This window comes from Papio anubis, chromosome 14, assembly GCF_008728515.1.
Source record: "Papio anubis isolate 15944 chromosome 14, Panubis1.0, whole genome shotgun sequence".
NCBI classification, from domain to species: domain Eukaryota; kingdom Metazoa; phylum Chordata; class Mammalia; order Primates; family Cercopithecidae; genus Papio; species Papio anubis.
In genome coordinates, this window is record NC_044989.1 from 51,082,274 (window position 1) to 51,106,925 (window position 24,652).

At 37.6% G+C, this 24,652-nt stretch overlaps 1 protein-coding gene across 26 annotated transcripts in view; it reads right to left on the reverse strand.

The window, feature by feature from the left end:
* The window catches only part of NRXN1 (neurexin 1), a 1,145,126-nt gene that overhangs the window by 849,339 nt on the left and 271,135 nt on the right, over positions 1-24,652 (reverse strand). The window lies entirely within an intron of this gene.

Sequence of the window (24,652 nt, forward strand, 5' to 3'; positions counted from 1 at the left end):
GTAGATGGACCCAAAATCATCCTCCAATTAGCTGGTGGCATAGACTGAACAAGTGGAGAGACAATATTCAAGGTCACTAGAACTTGCTGTAGCACATTTGAAAATTGTAGCAGAAATAAAAGCATAGAAAAGATAGTGGTTTCTAAAGTAATACTGACATTTTCACTATAGAGAGATGACAAACAAAATTAAAACATTTAAACTTTTTTAAAGGGTTTGTTTTCTCCTCTATGACAAAAATCTGATTTTCATTTTGCATTAGTGAGGTGATATGCTTTTTGAACCTGAGTTTAGGTGGGTCCCTACCGTGTGTCTTTGTTGCTATTAGTTTGTACCATTAAAATTTAAATGCCTTGGTTTCCTTCTAGGAATTAGTGAGCTATGTACTTAAATTCACTGAAATTTTAAAGTGAGTATACTCTATTAACAAAATTAGTAAGAAGATGTTAATGGAGGGTGGCAAACTAAAAAAAAAAAAAAAATAGGAAACTACTCAGCATTTTTTTGTCAGAAAATATTTCAAAGGAGACAATTCTCTGAATCAAGAGTTCATGGTAGCTGGAAAATGGAGAAGGGAAGTTGGGAGAATATCTGAAGAAAGGGAACATTTAATGAACATTAAATAATAAGACTTAATGTTAAGCACTTCCCATATCAATTATGTTTTCCAGAAATCCAATGAGAAAGATAATTTCCAGATGAAAAAAAGTGGAATGTCAGTTAATTTGACAAATGTCAAAGACATTTTTAAAGCTCTGAAACTTGTCTAACGGGTTTATCCATCACCTGATCTTTTAAACCCTCACTAGAGTCCCATCTTCTCCATTTCCTTACTTATAAAACAACCCTAGATTTCCTTTTGGTGTTAAATAGTATTCCACCTTGAAAAGAAGTAAGAAATGACTACTTTATACTGAATTTATTTAATAAAGAGAGAATCTGATCACATATTTCCAGGGAATTACTGCTTTGTGAGAGAATGCAAATTAATGGACACAGAAAGTTTCCTCCTTCACAGAATCACCATTTACTCACTAGCTTTGAAACTAATTCTAGCCCAAGACTGCCCTTAAACCAGGTCCAAACACAAACTGTAATCCTTATAAACACCATAACTATGCAGGGTGGAATTCTCACCTACACTGAGCCTTTTCTTTCAAGTGTTATTTCTGATTTCACATGTGTTGAGAACATTTATATACAAGATCTGAGTTACACAATTTTAAAAGTTATTACTTGTAAAATATAAGCTGTGTGTTTACAGTCACATGTCTTTATAGTGTTAAAAGAAGGAATAATAATATAAACACCATCACAGTTAATTTCTAATAATTTGGTAAAAACAATAATGTTTTAATAATAAAGCTAAGAAGACAATATTTGTAAATATAGGAAATCCCCAATGTGGAACAAAAAAGAATGAACAGCAAAGAGGCCATTAAGATCTCACAAGTGCTCATCTCCCCAGATATAATAAGTACTTGGTCACTATATATAAGAAAATATTTTCTCTCTAATAATAACAATAAAAACATTAATTATAGCAAGACATAATAATCAGTTACCAATTGAGAATCTATTAAATCTGAATTACTCCATATTTTTGAAGGGCTTGCATATATACATAGTTTTTCATATGTACGGTATATGAACCCATATACATATAAATGGTCCTTCATATATAGTTCTACTGACCTTCAAAAACTTGTTTTCCCCATTTTATAGATGATCAAATTGAAGTTCAGGCTACTTAAGTGACTTTACTGAAGCAAAATCCAAGTAGAGAGATGTTACCTATTTAATCAGTTGACATGCACTGAGCTTTAGACTGTGAATATGCATATTCACAATAATAAGTTTACAGTTACATGAAACTGTAAAAAATGCTGTTCTTTTCTTGGGAAATAAACGCTTAGCACAGAATCTTAAAAGCAGCATGAAGTAGTATGAGAGAAAATTAAACATTTGTTTTCAAGATTAGAGCAACAAATGACCACAAAGGGAAAAAAAATGATAACTGAATCATAATTTTCTGACAATCACTTGGTGTTTCTGTATTCCTCCTTCATGCCTCACACGCTGCCCTCTCTGTGAAAAGCAACTATGAGCACAGTCTCCAACTGAGCATGCACCATCATGGTTAATTAGACAGGCTTCAGAATCCAGCAAGCAGGGTGGAATCTTAGCTCTGTCACTTCCTAGCTAGGCAATCTTGGGCAAGCATTTCACCTCTCCAAATCTCTGTTACTCATCTATACAATAAAGTTGATAATAGTATCTACATATTATAGTTAGAATTAAATAAGGCCAGGGCTATCACACTACTTGGTCCATAGTAAGTGCTCAGTAAATCATAGTTATTTTTATATTTATATCTGCCCCTCCAGGATTGAAGAAAAAAATACTTTTAACTTTTTCCTCTAGAAGTACTACTGCTAATAAGTGCCTTCCCTCTCCTCCCCTCCCCCTCTCTTCCTTATCCTATCCTCCCCTTCCGTTCCCTTTTTCTTTTTCCATTGAGAAAACCAAATCTAACATGAACATGGCATTTTTCTTTCTGTCTTGGTATGGTCCATCATTACTTGATTCACCATAGGGTTAATAGATGGTGGTGAGGCACAGGGTGGTGTATTAGTTTGTTCCCATGCTGCTAATCAAGACATACCCAAGACTGGTAATTTATAAAGGAAAGAAGTTAATTGATTCACAGATCAGCATGCCTGGGGAGGCCTCAGAAAACTTACAATCATGGTGGAAGGGGAAGCAAACATGTCCTTCTTCATGTGGCAGCAGGAGACAGAAGAACGAGAACCGATCAAAGGGGGAAGCCCCTTGTAAAACCATCAGATATCATGAGAATAGCATAGGGGAACAACTCCCATGATTCAATTACATCCCACTGGGTCCCTTTCCTGACACGTGGGGATTATGGGAACTACAATTCAAGATGAGATTTGGGTGGGGACATAGCTAAACCGTATCAGGTGGAAATTGTAAAACACTAATCAAGAAGACAGAACCCTTCCTCTCACTGCCAATGGGACAACTAGCCCAGCCTCCTCTGTGCTCAGATCACAGCAGCATCTAGCAGTGACTTGAAGCTAGGGGAGCTCCATTTCAATTTCTGAGCTAAAACATTTTCTCCTGGCACCCAGATTTATATTTCTGTATCAAATTCGCCATAGAAAAATTGTTATGCATGGCGTGAAAGTTCTACAGTTGTTGTACATTATTATCTACCTCAAGGACATTAAGGATTAAGGAGGCTTCCAAGAGCTCACTGGTGTGAGGAGCTGGAGAGCAAGTGTACTATTGTATTAATGAAAAGACGAGGGCTGGGCACAGTGGCTCATGCCTGTAATCCTAACACTTGGGGAGACTCAGGCAGGAGGATTGCTTGAGGTCAGGAGTTTGAGACCAGCCTGGGCAACATAATGAGACTGCATCTCTACAAAAAATTTTAAAAATTGGCCAGGCATAGTGGTGTGTGCCTGTGGTCCCAGCTATACGGAGGTTGAGGCAGAAGGACGACTTAAGCCCAGGAGCTCGAGGCTGCAGTGAGCCATGATTATGCCACTACACTCCAGCCAGGGCAACAGAGCAAGACCCTGTATCAAAACAACAACAAAATGTGGTCTGATGAAGTATGATATGCAAAGGCACATTTGAAACACAATCCACTCAGAGACTTGGAGCTGCCTTTCCCTTTCTTATCATTGGCCACTGGCCACTAGAGGGCTGCTGTGAGTCATCCCCCTTGTCAGAGGCTCTTAATGCTCATAGTTCTGAAATTAGGATGCATTTCAAGGGCAGGACCAAATTCTCCCCCACTTCCACAGTATCTGCAGAGTGTCTAGAAATGAGAAGGACCATTTCAAGAGCTGATCAATATCCTGTTGTGGAAGATGTTGCTTCCATTGGGTTGGAAGCATTTTTTTTTTTTTTTTTTTTTTTTTTTTAAGACACATCTAGGGAACTTATGAATACTCCAGTTAGCTTCTTCAATGTGTCTGAAGACTGCTCACACTCCTGCTGACAAGTAAGGAGGGTGACCTCTAAGAAGTATATTTAAGTGCAAAAATGAACTCAGTTCATAAACTTTTCTTGTACTCTCTGTGTTTTAGGGTAGATTATCATGAGTGGTAAAGAAAGATAGAGCTTGGCATTAGAGAGTGGAGCTTAGATACACACTCACATACAATGGGTCATTTAGGTTGCGCAAAAATCAGAAAGATGGCCACAGGTCAGAAGTGGTTTTCCACTCAAACCACTAATCTCTGGCTTGTCTTTCTGAAGAAATTCTTTCCTGCTGGTCAGAGTTTACTTGGTATGTTCTTGACCCCTGAGATAGGAATGAGGGGATCAGACAAATGGGAGGTCAGAAAGGAGGAAGATAATATTCTCATCTCGAATGAGGTTTCCTAATTTATAGATTTATTTGTGGATGTTTGGTGGAAACAAACCTCTCCCCATTTGCTTAATTTTCTCTTGTTCTTCACACAACATAGTCAAGTATATGTGTTAAGTTCTTGAAGGTTCCATCTCTTTCCCTGGTTTTCTTTTAATTCTATTTCCTCTCACCCCCAAGTCAATCCAGAGGGTAGAATTCCAACTTCAATTCAGACATCAAAGCCAGTGTGGCCACACTTGATCTGGTTCATCTTCTCTAATAGACTTAATTCTTCTCAAGGCAGGCCAAGATTCTATTATCCTTGGTAATTTTTATCTGCTTCATTAATCAAGAACAGGATTCTCTACATGAGTAATAATAATAATATCCATTTATGTGCTAATCTTCTGTTCTTTTACATATATTACTTCATTTCTTCTATGAACAACCTATCAGATAGAAAAATTGCAGGCAACATTTTAGAGATGAAGATACTGAAGCACATTGTGGTTGAGCAACTTGCCCAAGGCTCGCAACCAGGAGAAGGTATATATGGGATGTGATCACCAGAAGTCTGTTTTCCATATCATCAACAGTGTCCCAGCTGCGGCTAAACACCTCTACCTCTGCTATGACCAGCAGCCTCTATTTTTGAGCTGCACCTAGCATGCACCAGACATGATAATGATAATCTCACAAGCATCATTTTCCTTAGTATTCAAAACAACATCATCAGCTGGGTACTATCCCCATGTATAGATTAAGAAACAGAGGCTTGGCAGAGTTTAGCAGGATATCAGAGGTCACACATCTAGTAATAACCCAGCCAAGACTGCTGAATGTTTCTCTGACTACAAAGGCTGTACTTCTACCTAGCAAATCATGTTGCTCCTCTAGAAAGACTCCACCCAATCATCCCTGGAAATACCACAGGCCTGTTTTAGCACACTGTGCAGCACTGATGAGGTTAAATAGCAACTGTGATTATGCATCACTGCATTGCTAATATCTCTATGAATAAAATGTCTATTTGATTTTCATTTAACCTCAAAAGAATCTGATTACCAAATAACCATTGAAGAATTATTGGCAATTATGTTCTGTAATTATGGCGACTGTTAATGTCATTAGCGTGCAGCCTTTCATATTTAGTCCTATTAATTAATCCCCATAAGCATAGAAAGTTATAATCAATACAACAAAGGCTCCATGGTAAATTACAAATAATCCCCAAATCCCTCCAACAGTTTCCAGGGCTCCTTGGGCTTCCTTGGTTAGGATACATTTAGTTTGGGGGCTGGAAGAGTCTGTGGTAATTGATAGCTTTTCACCCGGAATCAGCTATCTCACTAATGTGCCTAATTAGGCAAATGCTTAAAATTGGAGTCCCAACTGCCACTGACAACTATAAATTCCTGTAGGGCAATCAAAATAATTAACTGTTTGAGTCAAGAGACCCACAAATCAGATATACAACTTTTCAATTATCTGAGCAATATATTGCTTCAGATAACAACTATTGTCAGTGAGTGTCTGGTTTCGGTTTTGGAAAAGTTGAATACAGTAAGTATGTCTAATGTTGAAAGTCCAACAAAGATTCATGATGGCTCTATCTCACAAATAGGCAAGATAAACATTCATACTCACAGTGATGCTAGGAATGGATTCTTTGTAAAACACTGGTCTCTGAATATCATGTTTTTCAAAATCTCTCAATCCATCCTTAGATTTTCTTTTACACATTTTCTCAAACTCTAATGTATAAGTCTGTTTTACAGAAAACCTATTTTGTCTTTGTAATTTTAAACATCTACATTAATATACATCAGATTTTTAAAATGGTTGCATTCACATATTTATCCGAAACAACTACTGCTATAATTGTCTAAAGATTCAGCAAGCTGCCTCAGAAGTGGTACATTCTAATAAGATATGGCATGATAATCTATTCTGCCTTGTTCAGAATTGGACTAGGTGGTTTCTGAGGCCCTGCTCTATGTTAGAATCTAGAAGTCCGTGAATCCCATTCTTTTTCCCACAAAGAAAAAGGATTAGAACTTGCTTCCTCTTGGCATCCCACACCCTTTCCTGATTCCATTCTTGTTCTGGACAATTTCCCAGGAATTAGTGCATAACCCTCCACAGCTGCTGGGCCTCAGAAACAATTTGGGAGGAGAAAATAGAGGCTCAGAATAAAGAAAATATCATTAAAGCATCATTGCATCAAATATAACAGAGAACATGTTCATCTTTTATAAAGTCAAAAGGAAGAATATGACACATTTAGGAGGCATCCAAAAATCGGCTTCTTCAGATAAATAACTGGTAGTGGGAAAGTAAATCTAACTTGCAATCTGGAAGAATTAGTATGCAGAATTATAATATTTAAGATCTGAAAACAACTTCAAAGGTCATTTGAATCCAACATTCCATTTTACAAATGAGGAAGCTGAAATTCAGAAAGGGTAAATAACTTATCCAACGTCATCAGGTACATCGATGGCTGAAATGGAACTGGAAATTGAGATATCTTAACTACCCCATCTGCCACCACCCCTAAACTGATTAGTTAGTTAAATTTAAAAGTTTGTTTCATAGTGTGCTTAAAGGCACAACTTCAGATTTGTGGTTTTAAAATAAAAGATTGTATCCTAACATCACTGACAGCCACAGTTAGCATGGATTCTCAGTCTGGTCAAGATGCAGAATTAAGATATGCATAGACATTGGGATGGGAGATCTTATCAGGTCCTGTAGTTCATATTCTACAAGTTTTCAGGAAGTTTTATAAAAACTAAAATAATAATAATAATAATAATAATGGATGATAATGACAGGAGCCTATACTATTTTGAGGCTGAAACAATTACATCTCACATAATTTGTCACGTAACATTCAGGGCCCTCATCTGACCTGCAGTCATTTTTTTTCATTTCTGTTTTGGTGGTTTCTCTAGTTTTTTATTTATTTGTTTTTGTTTGTTTGTTTGTTTGTTTTTAATTAGTTATCAGTAGTTACAAATTATAAAATGTCACATAAAACCTGGCTATACTTTTCTTACATGTAGCTCACTAGTTGTTAAAAAGCAGAGAAAGAAAAAAGGCGGGGCAGGGCAGGGCTGGGCAGGAAAAGGAGAGGAGAGGAGAGGAGAGGAGAGGAGAGGAGAGGAGAAAAGAGAAGAGAAAAGAAAAGAAAAGAAAAGAAAAGAAAAGAAAAGAAAAAGAAAGGAGGAAAGAAAAGAAAGAAAACCAAATAATTCCTTCTGTGCTTGGCTCAGCGGCGTGTGAGTTCCTGACTCCACTTTAATGTTTCCTTAGTCTAGCACCACCACTAAAGTTCTTTTTTTTTTTTTTTTTTTTGAGACGGAGTCTCACTGTGTCTCCCAGGCTGGAGTGCAGTGGTGTGATCTCGGCTCACTGCAAGCTCCGCCTCCCGGGTTCACGCCATTCTCCCGCCTCAGCCTCCCAAGTAGCTGGGACTACAGGCGCCCGCCACCGTGCCCGGCTAATTTTTTGTATTTTTAGTAGAGACGGGGTTTCACCATGTTAGCCAGGATAGTCTCGATCTCCTGACCTCGTGATCCACCCGCCTCGGCCTCCCAAAGTGCTGGGATTACAGGCTTGAGCCACCGCGCCCGGCCTAAAGTTCTTATACAAATCATTCTAACCACCACCGAAGTACTGCTACAAGCATTAATTAGCTAGCCTAAGTGGTTGCAGATTTCCCTGAAATTAAAAATATGTTTCACCTTTGTAGTTTCAATGAGAATAAGAAATGAATGTGCAGAATGTCATTTCTTATTATAAGAAAATATATAGAAAGCATTATGGAGGATCCATAATTCTTCATGCATGATGGTTATGGGACGAGCCCTTCTCTGTTTTATTTCCTCTTCCTTAATAGCTAGCTATGCAATAAGAACAAATTTTGAAAAAATAAGACAAACTAAGACATTCTGATTTAAGAGGAGGTGGAGGAAGAAGAGGTAGTGTCAGCGGCACAGATAGTACCTAAAGTCTACCTGAAGATTCTCTGAGACATGGGTTACATGCACAAATTGGGCTTCTGAAAGCCTTAAAACTTATCTACAGATGGCATATAGGCTTTGGATTTAACATTTTCTGCCTCTATTTCATCACATTTATAGAACCGTTTTCATAGCTTTGAATAAATATGAGCTTATTACGTGAATATTTAGTTCATTACACACTATTGCATACACTTGTGATTGTGAACAGATAAACTGCTTTTTGTTGGAGATACGACTGAGTTAGCAATGTCTACTGTATTAAAAAGAAAAATAATTTTCTTGGGCCACTTCCATCTTCTCCCAGATCAGGGCCTGTACAGACACTGGGGAAAACAAACTTCCAAGTGATGGCAGCACAATCCAGCCATTTTGTGGAAGGTATAACTGCTTTGCATGGGAGTTAAAAGCCTACCAGCAAACATGCAGAAGCCACAATTCCCAGAGCAGAAACACTGCCGGCATGTAACTCTGGATTCCATCCCGTATGCCATATTTCCAGGCCATCTTGGGACAGCACATAGTCTGTGCTCCTTGGACATGCAAGACTGCAAAAGACCTGCATAACTAGGCTTCATGATGACACCAGCATTAAAGAGTAAAAGCACCTTTGTTCAGCTTTCAAACAGCCTACTTACCCATGGCCAGGAAGAAGGGGAAAATAATCATATAATTAAGTTAGTCATTTTCCAGACTAAAGATAAACTTGGAACATGACTCACTTAAGCAAAACTTTCCACAGGTGTCACTTCTCCAGGAAGATTAAGAGAAGGGCCTATCTCCTATTCTGTAAAACTGTTGAAGGGTTGAAACTTCCTCCACTGTGTATCACCTAGCACACTGCCTGATGAACAGTAAGAATCAGGAAATAGTTACTGAATTGAATAGTTATTGAATTGAAATTGAACCCACTCTGCCCACTTTAAAACAGTCACTTTGAAAACATGTGTTATTTCATGTACAGGCTGTTATTTCATGTACAGGTGTTATTTCATGTAGAGGCTGTTACAAATGTTGACTCAGGTTCAAACAAACCTTTTAGTATTTTTACTTTTAATCCAATTGAATGATTTTACAAAATAGGCCAAGGAAATAAATTCAAATAAATTAACAATAGGTAAAACAGCATCTGGTCCTCAAAAAAAAAAAAAAAAATTCTGTGGCCTGCCTATCATTTCTATTTGTATAATTATTCCTTTTCTCTAAGGTTTACAACACTTAAGCTTCTGAAGATGAAAATACACTGCACGGGGTATTAACCTCTGCCAATGGAAATAAAACTGTAAATGATTTGGTTTTGTGATTATTTAACATATAAACATGTGCTCATTGAGAAAAATGATGTCTGGACAACTGACATTGTATTTCTGCCAAATAACAAGCTAATGTTCATAAAATTGTACTGGAGGGAACCCAATGCTAACTATAGGATTTCAAACTGCTGATTTGCAGAGATGAATCATGAAGCAATCTACATTGTATGGCTAATCAGAATTCCCATCCTTATCCATGCTCTGAAAAGAACCCTAAAATTTCTATTTGGAAGCAACTTCAGAAAGCTTTCATTAATTTAAATTTTAGAGCAGATTTCTTCCCATTATGTGTATTCATCTGAAAGCCTATTTAACACAACACCATGATAAAAGTGAAAAAAAAAAAAATTAGGTTTTTCCAAGGCATTTATATTTTACTTTATTCCAGAATCCAGAGGCATTGAAAATCCAGGGCTTTCTGTATTTGTTAGGATGTTTCGAAAACTAAAAAGAACTGGTGATAATTTGGTGATTTCCTGTTCTCTACAATTTATTTTAAACATGTGAAACGAATGACTCTATGTTCCTTAAAGCTGCCCCCAAATTAAGCAATGTAATAGTTGATAATTAGATGCATTTAATTCTAATTTAAAAGCCATCTTTATTTGGCACGCTCTTTATAAAAATACTACTCAACTGAATCCTGTTAAAACTTACATGGTTTATTTATTACACTTCATCTGAGGAAAAATGTACATATTCTAAAAGCTGCATTATTTAATCTTGGTGTTAATTTACTTGTATGCTTCATGAGTTACAGGTTTAGTATTATTTAAACTTTGTGAAATATATGTAACTTTTCTTTATTTTACCTTTAATATTTGGAGAAAAAGATTCTATTAGGGTTTTCAAGATGGTTATAATTGTAGAATGAAAATAAGATAAAATTAAATTTAAAAAGCTGAAGCGGTACAGTCCTCATGATTTTCTATACACACAGGAGAGAGGAACAGGTTTTCAGGAAATCTCAAATGGGAAGTAGACGTGTTGAGCATGTTGAACTAGGAAGGCTCCTAGCAAAAACAAATGAGATGCCGTACTGCCTTTCCACTACGACCAACACAGAAGGAGAAAAGAAAATGACAGCGTCATGGAAGTCTACAAATAACTAATCACTCCCATGCATGGTTGATTTTCAGTACAGAGTCTGGCAGTAAAACCTCAGGGACTCTGTCACCCACTTGCAGGCCAGCTTCGCATGGCATAGTATTATTATTAGCAGCAATATTTAGACCATTTCTAGTTATCTTTTCTCTTCTTATCTCTCTCCTGAAGTTGATACAAGAAAAGATTATCTGAAAATAAAGAAAATAAATACCAGAAAAGGTTAAAGTAGGAAAAACTGCATGTTTTTATGTTCTGAGTGATTAGATAGGGGAATGAAAAGTATGAAATGATTATATCATGTTCCATGCAGCCTGACAAGGTAATCCCTAAGTGAGAGAATTTTTTACAGCTGCAAATTTCTGTGTGTAAAGTGTGACTGACAAGGCATAAACATAAATTGGTAAAACCAAAAGGAAGTCATTTAGCAGCTCATTATTTTACAATTTTCTACATTTCAATAAATTCATCATGACAATTTTTTTTGGGGGGAGGGATTCCCAATGGCAATTAATGTACTAGTTTAATAGAACAATAAAATAATATTATAGGAAAACATATGGCTCTGCTAAAAATATTAAATTAATATACCATAAAAGGACAATTAATAGGTGATTCATTCACTATTCATTTACAATTATTTAAATTATAAAAATGCAAGCAGCCTCTTCATTTTAAAAGACAAAATAAATGTCATTTAGTAGTTTAGTAATCAGGACTATTTGAGAGATCAGTTATCTGGTTAGATATTGATCTCACTTATAAATGATTTTATATTACAGTATGCTCCTAGTTCATCATACATATACACACATCCTCTCATTATTTATTGAACATAAATTTATATCAAACTGGCTTTAAGATTATTGTAAATTTGTGGGAGCTCAAGTTCAACAATCTCACATTTACTAAGGAAAAGTGAGATGCAGATCAACTCCTTTTTTTCCAAACAATTGATTCCTTATCTTCTAAAATGCCACAATTTTCATTGTGCCATACAAAATACTATGGAATATAAATTATCAGTAAAATTTCCTTAGTTGTCTATTTCACTTTGAAATATGAACACAGCCTGTATTAATAACCATAAATTCAAAGAGAAAATGCTTTAAATATATATCAGGCTAGCTTAATCTAAGCATATTGTTTTGCTGTGGTTCTTTTTCAGAAATGAATATCAAGCTACAGTCCACTCTGTCGAAAGCTTCTAGCTTTCCAAAAATTGAAAACCTTCGCCAGTAAATCACAACTGTTTTACCATATGCCTCTTTGTTCTGCCAAGCATTACCCGCCTGTTCTACTTTTAAGCAAATTTCATTATATTATAGCTCAGAGCAATGCTCATTAAAAAGTATTGCTGAAAAATGTCAAGTTGTTTTTATATAGAAACTGGAATTTATTTTCTACTGAAAAGTCAGATATTTATTGAACACAAGACATTTTTAAAACATAGCTTTCATTTCACAAGTTGCTTCAACTATTGAGTATCTGAAGTACTTTGTGTCTTGCACCAGTTAATGTTCATTAGTATCTCCCATTGACATAGATTAACTATTGCCTTTCTGGAATCAACTTAGACTCAGATTAGCGGAAAATTTCTCTGTTTCTTCACCTATATTCATGTTCTCATTGATCTGCCTATTCAATGGAGCATTCCTGAGAACTGCTCCATTGGACATACTTTAGGTGATGATAAACTTCATTATAGCCTATTCACTACAGTATAATACAGTTCAAAGAACACTAGCTTAGAAATCTCAATCCCACCACTTCTAATTGTGTGACTCTCAATTAAGTCACTAACCTCTCAGTTTTCATTTCTTTACTTGCAAAATGGAATGAAAACACCCTGCTCTGCTTTTTGAACCTAATTACTGTGAGCACAAAAGTCAGCAATGCATGTTCCAACATTATGTATCCCATTTACCATACACCAAACACAAAACCAGAAAGCTTCATTTTAAAGCACCAAGCTCCTTTCCAAGGAACAGTTTTTTCCTTCTCTTCAGATAGTAAAATTCACTGGTCATAAGAGCCTGTGATCTACGAATGACAGAATAAATTTTTATTACCTATTGTAATTAAGTTTAGCCTTTGATTGTAGGCCCAAAGATTTATAAAATGTTGGGCTTTAAACCATGAAACCAAAAAATCAAGCCATTCTTGATTCCTCTCAGGAGAAAGAATTTTTTTTAATCCCATGAGGAAAATCAGACATACTCAAATTGGATCATAATTCGCATTTAAACTAACAATAAGAACAACAATAGAAATAATAATCATCACTAATCCAGATGCAGTTGTTCTTTAATTCTAGGCCAAATCATTCTCTGCAGATCCTGAAGCTTTGCTAAAATGAAGGCCAATCCTGAAGGTAAGCTGAAAAGTGTTGTGAGGCCTCCTTCACTTTAATCTACTGCATTTTTATGCAGTGAAATCGGGATAAAATGGAAATGAAGGTCACTTTTGACGGAAAAGAGGTGACAAAAAGATATCTAGAGGGACAGCAGGAAACGGAACAGGGGTACGATGGGAAAGAACAGGCCTACTTGATTTTACTTGCTAATGTTTATGAAGAGACTCTGAGCAGAACTGCAGGTGGATTATCCACATACAACCCTCAGGCCTTTCTCTGCACTTTTCCTTCCCACAGGGATCCTTCTCTGGTATTGTCTGTCTCCTTAGCAATGCGAGAATGGAGGCTGTACAAATCACCCATCATGAGACTATCACCCCTACTCTCTAGGTATGACTTCACCTAAAATACAATTATAAGCATAGAAACTTCCATCTCACAAGTATTGTGGTGATAGCAAAACTCAGAGTATAGGAAAGCGTATTCTAGATGCCAACATAGAAATTATGTTCAGTCAAGTACATTAAACAGCATTTGTTTACAAATAACTCAAACAGAATGATAAGGAAACCAGTAAGACTTCACCAGATAAACAAATACAGCACTTTCAATATTATATTAAGAGATGCTTATCAAGAGCTTGCAAATTTCCTTACCCTTTGTCCTAGCAATTTGCATCAGGAAATCCATTCTACAAAAAACACAGACTGCATTTTTTTTTGCATAAAGGTGTGTATTACAGAATTATTTAGATGGACAGAGCTTTAGAAACAACCTAAATATCCAACAATAGTAAAAGGGTAAGTATATTAAGATATTTCCATATGGAATAGGTGGTTGATTTACAAAGGGTTAGCGGAATAGAAAAAAATTTCTCATTTATTAAGATCCACATCAAAATTTTTTGTTTTATAAAATGCACATAAAAGATTAAGTTATAAAATCAAGACTTAGCAAAGTTGAAAGCATTTTTTTTTTTTTACTCTCTTATGAGAGCATATTTGCATGCTCCTAAAAAATCAATAAATATACTCTTATAATCCATACATGTTGGGTATTTATGTGTTAAAACTGAAAGTCTAATCTTGTGCTGTTAGGAAAACGGCTGTGTAGATGTGGCTAAAGAATGCTTTACAGAAAAGAAGCATGGTATACTAATGTGAGAAAACGTGCTTTGTTTTTAAATGCGATGGTTTTCTTGGTGACATTTTGAAGTCAATCTTTTCTCTCTTGAATGACACAATTTCTATATTAAGAGAGTATGTGGAGACAAATAGTGCCTCTCAGTTGCGCAAAGAAGCACATTTAGTATCCGACTACAGCATTCCACAGAAATTACAGAAGCTTTAGTCCAGATTTAGGTATCAGAGTTAAGTAGAAATGGTTATAGAACCAGTCAGTAAGAGTTATAGCATATATGCAGACTGCCACACAGAGTGAGGCATGTGGAAGAGAAAAAAATTAAGAGTGTAGGAAACAAACAGTGCAGGAGGAAAAAGAGAGCAAATTGATAACGATTTTGTAAACAGACAAACACTGACATGAGTTAATAACTCAACTGTAAAGAAATACAGAATTTGGGATGATAGATACCCCAATTACCCTGACTTGATAATTACACATTGTAATACACATTTCAAAATATCCCATGAACCCTCAAAATATGTACAACTATGATATAAGAATACAAATTAAAAGTAAGTACAGAATAAGTCATATCTATCATCACACATGCAATATCATCCCTTTTTAAAAAGTTCTCAATAAAAGACCTTAATCAAATGTGGTTCAGTAATAGTAACACTGAATATAGACAACCTTATCAATTATCTTATCACTAGAATGGTGTCCAAGTAGTGATGGTCTTTGATTGGGCATGCCCAGGAAAAAGTTGCGGGTTACAAGACTGGTGGCTCTCAAGAAAGGAGGTAACATCTGACAGCCTCACAATTCTCAATGTTGATGCATGTTGTGAAAGCGCAAGATGTCCAAGTTATTCTCAATATTTTGAGACCATCAAATGTTACCTCCTCTCTTGAGGGCCACTGGTCCTGAGGCTCTCTTGAGAACTTCCTTCCAATATTAGTCCATAGGACCTCCAGACACATTCACAAGAGAAACATATAGTAAGCTGAGTGACATTATTTTTATTCTCTTACTTAAGGGAATATATGTAATTTTAGAATGGATTAGATAGCTCTCCTGCATTGTTTTATTGAAGATATGTCTGTAGTCTGTAGTCAGAAATTAATGAAGTCCTTCCTTATCCATCTGAAAATTCCAAGTTTCTCTAAAACTAAAACAAGAAACAGAAATAGTTTAACAAATGCAGAGACCAGACCCAACACCCTAATGCAAATACCCCTTTCCTAGACTCAACTATGTTCGATTCACTTTTCCTTATGGTTCATTTCATGGCAAAGCTGCAATTATAATGCTTAGAAATGTTAACCTTTACTTAATGACTGACTCTCTCATGACCAAGATTAACGAGTTGAAAGCCCAAATGCAGATGCTAATGAAAGATAAAGGTATATCTATCACTTAATGCAATGAAATTTTATGTATTAAAGAGCAAGAAACAGAGGCTGACTATATATTTAAAAACAAATAAACAAACAAACAAAATGAGGTTTCACTGTGTTACCCAGGCTAGACTTAAACTCCTGGGCTCAAGCAATCCCTCTGTCTCAACCTCCCAAGTAGCTGGGCCTAAAAGTGCCCACCACCATGTACAGCTTAAAACTACTGTTAGCTAGCAGTCATTCTGGCTTGTTTTCTTCCACCCAAAAATGAATTTGATAGGTGGCACTCTTTGCTGCCTCATTGTTTCTTTTTCCAGAGTAACATGATCTCTTTTCCTTTGGTCCACACAGGTCCTGCAGATCAACTTCATGTCAGAAAATTAAAAAGTAAAAAGAACACCTTTGAGACCTCTCACTTATCTGTTCCCACCAACCTAATTACAATGTTACTGTTTCCAGGATGACCAGGTAATGAGTGTGGTCTATCCAACATGAGGATTCTTTCCAAGGCAATTTCAAACAAATCAACTAGCCTAACTGGTGATTCAAGTTTTTATCCCATAAAATGACTGTGGCCCAAGGGAATTTATCATAAACCTGTGCACAAGAGTTTATATTAGAGTTGTTTATTAACATGGGGATTATCTTCAAACCAAGAATAAAAAAACTATAATTGACTCTTGGCAAATACATAAATATGAAAGCAACCTTTCGCACAGGTGATTTCTAAACCGGAAAACAATTTTAAACATTTCTTGTAATAAACAAGTCACCTTTAATAGTGACATATTGTGGATAAACTGCATAATGCCTATGTATATTTCAAGGTAAGAATTAATAATACATAAATTCTTTTTTGTTCCTTTAAGATTAGAACTCATAAATCCCACAGTTGGCTGGGTACAAAGTCCTATTGAAAACTCATAAATGAGATTGATGGGAGAAGTGAACTCAGAGACTTTCACAACTCGGAGATATATTCTTTTTTTTTTTTTTTTTTTTTGAGACGGAGTCTCGCTCTGTCGCCCAGGCTGGAGTGCAGTGGCCGGATCTCAGCTCAATGCAAGCTCCGCCTCCCGGATTCACGCCATTCTCCTGCCTCAGCCTCCCGAGTAACTGGGACCACAGGCGCCCGCCACCTCGCCCGGCTAATTTTTTGTATTTTTTAGTAGAGACGGGGTTTCACCGTGTTAGCCAGGATGGTCTCGATCTCCTGACCTTGTGATCCGCCCGTCTCGGCCTCCCAAAGTGCTGGGATTACAGGCTTGAGCCACCGCACCCGGCCAACTCAGAGATATATTCTTAAAAACCCATGTGTCTTTTTATCTTGGGCTTCTAGGCAACTAGCAAGATAACTAGCATAACTAGCATAAAAGCAATAGGGCACTTATTCTGCTACCATCTTGGTGTACGATTTGAAGCAAGTCAATGAATCACTATGCATCTCAACTCTTGGATCTAAAAGATAGAATAATCAAGAATTTTGTAAGATTCCAATGAGACAATGCATAAGAAAAAGCATTGAAAATAATGCATGCTGTGAGAGTACAAGACATAAGTTATTAAAGGGCTGATATGTCAGGAATATCAGTAAGTTTCAGAATAAACTGTTATGGTCTATTCTTGATTTGGGTAAGGACATAAGGGTAAATATACTATGCTAATCCATTTTATGGATAGCAGTGGTGAGTGAGAACCACTGTGGCCAAGGGTTTTGTCAATTAATCTGCAAACTTTTCTGACCAATGCTTAGCACTATCAATCTAAGCTCTGTGTGTGTGTGTGTGTGTGTGTGTGTGTGTGTTTGGGTGTTTTGTGTGTGTGTGTGTGTGAGAGAGAGTGTAACTTAATTAATCAACAACTAACAAAGATCTCTGGGTGAAGATCACTCCTATATTATACCTAGTACCACCAGTTATTTGGAGGGACAGGTGTCCTCCATTGATCAAGTCTTAGGAAGCTGCCTCTTGGAGAATTACAGCTCTGGCACAAGCAGATCATAGACTCAGTTTACGCTTCAAGAAACTCTATTTAGTGGTGACTGCACATAGGTCATTTTTAAAAATCTCGCTGCACACAGCCTGATCCTGTACTACTCAAACACGTCAATTGTTATGATTCATTATTCTTCAAAGGCCTCAAGTTGGTATTCAATATTCCACTGGGAGCTTGGAAAATGGATCTGTCCCTTCACTGAGTTATTAGGCAAGTTTCAAAACATCTTTTCATCAGTATGAGAGTCTAGGTAACCTAGCCTCTGTAATCGGAGAAGGGGCCTTGTATTTTATGGCACATGGAAAGGCGTTAGTCACACACGACTTGTTCCCAGCCATAGGACTCTCTGTTCAGGCTCCTCTCTTCTCTAGGTTCCCTTTGCCCTACCAGCCAAATCCCTAGACAAATCTTATTTCTTCCCTCAGACCCAGACAGAGCCTCAGATCCTGTATGAAGACTCCTGCAATGAGGGGAACTATCTCCTCCAGTGTACTTTATAGAGCTGTGTACTTCATAGAACTGTTATAGAGCTATTGCGGGGCTCCTCTACCCTCTCAAAATCACTTCTTCTACTGACACTCCTTTCATGGTAAGGTACTAGCCACTCTAACCACACCTTCTCTCATTCCTACACCTGATCGTTTTTAAAAGTCTGGCAGAATCTCTGATCCCAACACTTTCACAGAAAAAGAAAAATTAAAAAAAAAGTAAAAACAAACAAAGAAATAAACCTGTGCATTGCAGCAGTGATTTTCAATTGTGTGTATGTGGGGTGGGTGTGGCTTGATGAGCACACAAAAACTCCGAGGCAGATGTGGTAAGCAGATGGGCGGGGCTTGTGTAATGTGATGTGTCCTTCCAGGGTGGCCTTACCTACCTTGCTTACAGCCAGCACCACAATCTATTCACATTGTTTGTGCCTCAGCTCAGGAGCTTCTTATCTCTCACTCAACACCTCCCAACTGATTTTCCCACCTACAGTCCTGTTCTCTTTAACCATGACCCAAATCAACTAATTCATTTTCTACCTTGCTTGATGAATGAGCTATGTAAATGCAGGCCCGATTCTGTCAAGCCCTTCTTAAATCCTTCAGTGTCTCTCTATTCCCTTGAAGACTAAGTCAAACTTCCCAAAGTTGACTAGGCTGAGTCAACCTTGAGTAGGTCGAGTAGGCTACCAGTCCCATCTGGGCCTTTCTTTGCTTTCCAACCCCTTTTCGGGTTTCTTTTTATATGCACTTTTTTTTTTTTTTTTAAGAGTCTGGGTGTTGCTTTGTTGTCCAGGCTGGAGTGCAGTGGCGATTCACAGGTGATATGATTTGGCTGTGTTCCCACCCAAATATCATCTTGAATGATAGCTCCCATAATCCTCATGTGTTGTGGGAGGGACTAGGTGGGAGGTAATTGAATCATGGGGGTGAGTTTTTCCTGTGCCATTCTCATGATACAGAATAAGTCTCATGAGATGTGATGGTTTTATAAAGGGCAGTTCCCCTGCACACACTCTTTTGCCTGATGCCATGTAAGATGTGCCTTTGTTCCTCCTTTGCCTTCTGCCATGATTGTGAAGCCTCCCAGCCATGTGTAACTGTGAGTCCATTAAACCTCTTTTTCTTTATAAATTACCCAGTCTTGGGTATTTCTTCATAGCAGTATGAAAACAATAGACTAATGGAGTAAATTTCTTGTGATGGTTAATATTGAGTGTCAACTTGATTGGATTGAAGGATGTAAAGTATTATTCCTGGGTATGTCTGTGAGGGTGTTGCCAAAAGAGATTAACTTTTGAGTCAGTAGAATGGGAAAGGCAGACTCACCCTCAATCTGGATGGGTACCATCTAATTAGCTGCCAGCACAGCCAGGATAAAAGCAGGCAGAGGAACATGAAAGAATTAGACTGGCTGAGTCTTCTTGCCTCCATCTTTCTCCCATCCTGGATGCTTCCTGCCCTCAAACATCAAACTCCAAATTCTTCAGCTTTTGGACTCTTGGACCGATACCACTGGTTTTCCAGGGGCTCTCAGGTCTTCAGCCACAGAATGAAGGTTGCAGAATTGGCTTCCCTGCTTTTGAGGTTTTGGGACTCAGACTGGCTTCCTTGCTCCTCACCTTGCAGAAGGTATGTTGAGGGACTTCATCTTGTGATCATGTGAGTCAATACTCCTTAATAAACTCCTATATATACAGGAGTTTATTGAACTTCTGGACTCAAGCGAACCTCCCATGTCAGTCTCTTGAGTAGCTGAGACTACAGGCTCATGCCACCATGTCCAGCTCTAAGAGGTCATGTATTTTTTTTTTCAACTTTTAATTTTTAATTCAGGGGGCACATGTAAAGGTTTGTTACATGGGTATATTTTGTGATGCTGAGGTTTAGGGTATGATTGATCCTGTCACTCAGGTAGTAAGCATAGTGCCCAGTAGATAGTTTTTCAACTCTTGCCCCATTCTCTCCCTCTCCCTCTAATAGTGCCCAGTGTCTACCGTTGTCATCTTTATGTCCATGTGTACCCAATGTTTAGCTCCCAATTATGGGTGAGAACATACGGTATTTGGTTCACTGCTCCTGCATTAATTCACTTAGGATAATGGCATCAAGCTGTATCGATGCTGCTGCAAAAACCATGATTTCATTCATTTTCCTGGCTGTGTAGTAATCCATGGTGTATATGCACCACATTTTCTTTACCAAATACACTCTTGATGGGCACCTAGGTTGATTCCCTGTCTTTGCAATTGTGAATACTGCTGTGATAAACATACCGGTTCATATGTCTTTTTGGCAGAATAACTTATTTTCTTTTGGATATATACCCAGTAATGATATTTCTAGCCCCTTTTCTTCCTCTCCTCCTTTCCTAGCCCAGTTTTCTAAGTGTCAGCCAGCCCTGCAGCATTACTTGAAGTTCTCAAAGTCGTGCAAGCTTCTTGCTTTAGAGCTTCTATACAGTTGTTGCTCCTGGCTGATTCCTGTTGTCCCTTTTGTAACTAAATAGGCTACTTAACTTTTGTTCTTTAAGACCCTCTTCATACATCACCTCCTCTGCTAGGGGCCTCTTGATCTCTGAAGGCTTTTTAGGAGCCTCCCTTCATTTTATTTGAACATTAATGATACCATAGTCCTAACTCAATCTCTCCCACCTATCTACTCTCCAAAGTTTCTGTGAGAATCGACTAGTTCCTGTAATTGACAGCTATATGGTGTTACTATTAATTAGTCCCATTTAATTACATCATTTCCTGACAGCCCCAAACAGTCTTCGGACTGTGGATAGTCAAAATTTGTATCAGACAGCTGGTCAGATATACCTGCTATTTTACCATTGCTTGCCTGTAATTTAATTTATCTTGGCCTCAATTCCTGCATCTGTAAAATAACCATGACTATTCTATCGGTTTGTATGGTGACTAAGATAATGCATATACAAAATACAGCTTAATTAATGCCTAATACTAGTAAGAGCTTAATTAATAGTTTATCTTCTTCCTCCTCCTTCAAATTATTATTATTATTATTATTATTATTATTATTATTATTATGCTAGGCACTTAATAAATACTTGATGCATTGAATTAATTAGCTGAGAGCTTTTTATATCTAGGAGCCAAATTTCCACTTCTGCTCTGCAGCCAACTTGTGGAAGGTGAAAGGAAGATGCTCAGCATCAAAAGATTCCTCTTTCTAGCACATGGCAGAGTTCTCCACTTTTGCCTTGTAACTGCCATTGATGGTAATATTTCACCTGATAAAGTCAGTTATGAGATCTCCCATATAGAGTAATGAAAAAGCCTGTAACAGCTAGTGATCTGCCCCCACCCTGCTGTTTCCTCCACCGAATAATTTGGCCATAAAAAATAAAGGGGACATCTCCTTTTAGTGAATTATGACAAACTTTCAACTGACTTATCCCTCTTGGAACTTAAGAATGTCCTACTTTCCCCTCCAATGACATTCCCACTGAGATGACATGTGACACATCCTGGGAATGCATTAGAACTAAAGAGAAGGTTAAGACTGTGACACATCCGTCAGCCTTTTTTTTTTTTTTTTTTCCTGAAGCAGGAACATGCCTCCTCCCTTGTCTCCTCAGTCCATAGCTATCTGTTCTGAGGATCATTTTATTCTATTGGCCAGGAAGACATGTATAGGCAAAGGCCCCTGCAGTGCAACGTATCCCCCTCTCTATCATATATACTTCTCAAGTACCTACTACATGACAGACACTGGGGCTCTGGGGACACAGTGATCAGCAAACAAAGCCCCTGCCCTTATATGATTATAGTGGCGCATGACATAAAGCAAATGTGTTCCTAAAAAATTCCAAGTGGAACAAATGACATTCATACCATACTTTGCGTATGGTGCAAACCATATGCACCAATAATACGTGACATCTAAAGCTGAATTTTAAAAATAAGCATTCTTTTTAGAGGCCAGTCATCCCTTAGCAACTGACTATTTCAGCTCTGGCTACAGGGAAGGTGATAATGAGTAACACATATTGAATACTTAATATGTACCAGATACTCTGCTATCTTTTTTCAGATATTTTTACTTATCACACACCTAAATTCCCCATGTGGTTATATGCTTATCATTGTACCCATTTTATAGATGAGGAAAAAGAGCAGTTAAACAATTTGCTCACAGTCGCATTGTTAGTAAGTGGTGTTGAGCCCTGGCAATAGAGCATATGTGCACAGACACAGAGACTATGACACATTGTCTCCAAAGGTGCTTCAAAAAATCTTGAGAGAGTGAATGAGTGAGGATCATGAATGTGAAAATCAAATCTACCCACATAACAAAGGATCACTAAATTGCCAAAAATGCTCGACGGCATGATTTATTGTACTCTTCATTTCTGTGTAAATAATGAAAATAAACTTCTTAGCTCCCAAGCGGAGCACACCTGTAATAGTTCCTGCTGAAGATGTTAAAGATGTGTTTATGGAATTTGCAGAATAACTTCCCTGAAAGTTCAACAGTGTATAAGTTGCTAGTGTTACTGGTGTTTAAACAAAGTGAACGTTTAGTATTTTCTGCTTCAAGTTGTGTCAGGTTGAGATCTGTAAGGAAAACCAGATATCAGACCAGCTCCTACAGAAACTACTCTGTCCAATCAAAATATAACCTCTTCCCATGAAACTAACTTAACTATCTCACAGGATGTTTGAAGCACAATACATAAAGTGAAGGGGGAAAACTATCCTTACTTTCCTTCTCCTGTTCTAGTATGCTTTACCAGATGCTCCTGTGGCCAAACCCTAATTGTTCACTTCAAAACAAAAACTTCTTAAGCTCCTGGAATATAACACATCTCTACTAGGTTAACCATTAAGAGAGGGAGAGGGAGAGGAAGAGGGGAAACATGAGCTCCTCTCAGACATCAGGAAGATAAATGTGAATTGTTCCTACAAAAGAAAAAAGGTCACCACCTATGTGTTTCTCTATCTTCTCTCACTTCTCTCTGTTTCCTTGCCATCCCTCTTTCCGCCCAGGTAAAGTGGTGGTGGAGAAGGAGAGGAATTCCAGCTAAACAGTGCATTAGTATGAACCGTAGGCTGGTGAGCCTTGTGCATGCTTGAGGGACATGGAAAGTGAAGAGAGTGCACTATAGGACACCAAATGCAGTTATAATCAAGGTTTCTTTCTACACGCAGCAACAGAGCCAATTTGAAAATAAGCATATCCAGAATGGTAAAGCACTTGCAAAGTATTTCAGCTATGTTCCTTCTAAGTATGAAAATCTGAATATCAAAGCAGGGTAGGGAGGGGAGCAGGTGAGAAACAATAATAAAAACAGTGAGCCAGCATTTTTTGAAGCTCAACAGAGCTGAAGCTATTATGGGATAAGAATGGAAAGATACAGGTGGAAGAATTGATACACAGCAGCAATATTTGAAATTAACTCCTTGCTGTTGAACACATGAGAAACTATAGTTAACAGTCTCAGTGACTGATTGGTCTTTATGCCTAGAAGAGAAAGGAAATTTTGAAAGTCCTGGCCCTTTGCATTTAGGTCCATAATTAGACAATTAGAGCTCATGTGCTGCAACAAAGCTCTCAACAATCATGAATCACAACCACACTCATTTTAAAAGAAGATTCTTAAGACTTAAAGAAGGCCTTTTAAAAAATATACTGCTTTCACATTTCTTCCAAGAAGCATAGAAATCAGGGAGGAACAGGGAAAGGAGGTTTTCTATCCATCAGGAGGAACAGGAATGGATTTTGACATGCTTGGCTAAGCATTCTCCCCATGATTTATGGTCTGAGGTGTCACTTACATGGATGGGATGGGGTGGGAGTGAAAAAACTGAGAACATGATCTGATAACCATCTATATCAAAAGCACCTGAATTGCTTGCAAAAAAAAAAAAAATGCATATTTCTCACTAAATTTTGAAATACTGAATCTCAGCAGAAAGTACTAAGAATCTACTTCTAACAAGCTCCTCAGTGATTGGCAGGAGCTTTGAGAGAGGCAAGGGCAGAGTAGGTAGGTGGGGAGGTTAGAGGCTGTTGGGCAAAACAGGGTTGCATACCTTTCTTTAGACAACAAACAGGGCCTCAGGATTCAGTAAAATTCCACAATACTTCTAGTGTTAATATTGGTGTATGCTGGGATTAATCCCACATAAAATAATCACAAAATGATGCCAGTCAGTATGGTGCACTGCTGTCCTGCCTCAGCCATGCAAATTTTAAGGACAATCTTTTTTGGATAAACTCCCACCAGTAGATAAACTCCACAAAGTCTGGCCACCAGGGAGGGTCAATTATCAGGACTGCATTGCTCCTCCAGTTCAGATGTGCAGAATACAAGGGCAGTCTAAAGTTCAGCATTACAAAAACAGAAAGCAGTTTAGCAATTAGTGAAAGTAATACGTGGACAAAACAAACAATAGCTGGGAGATTTGTTTAAAGGAATAAATT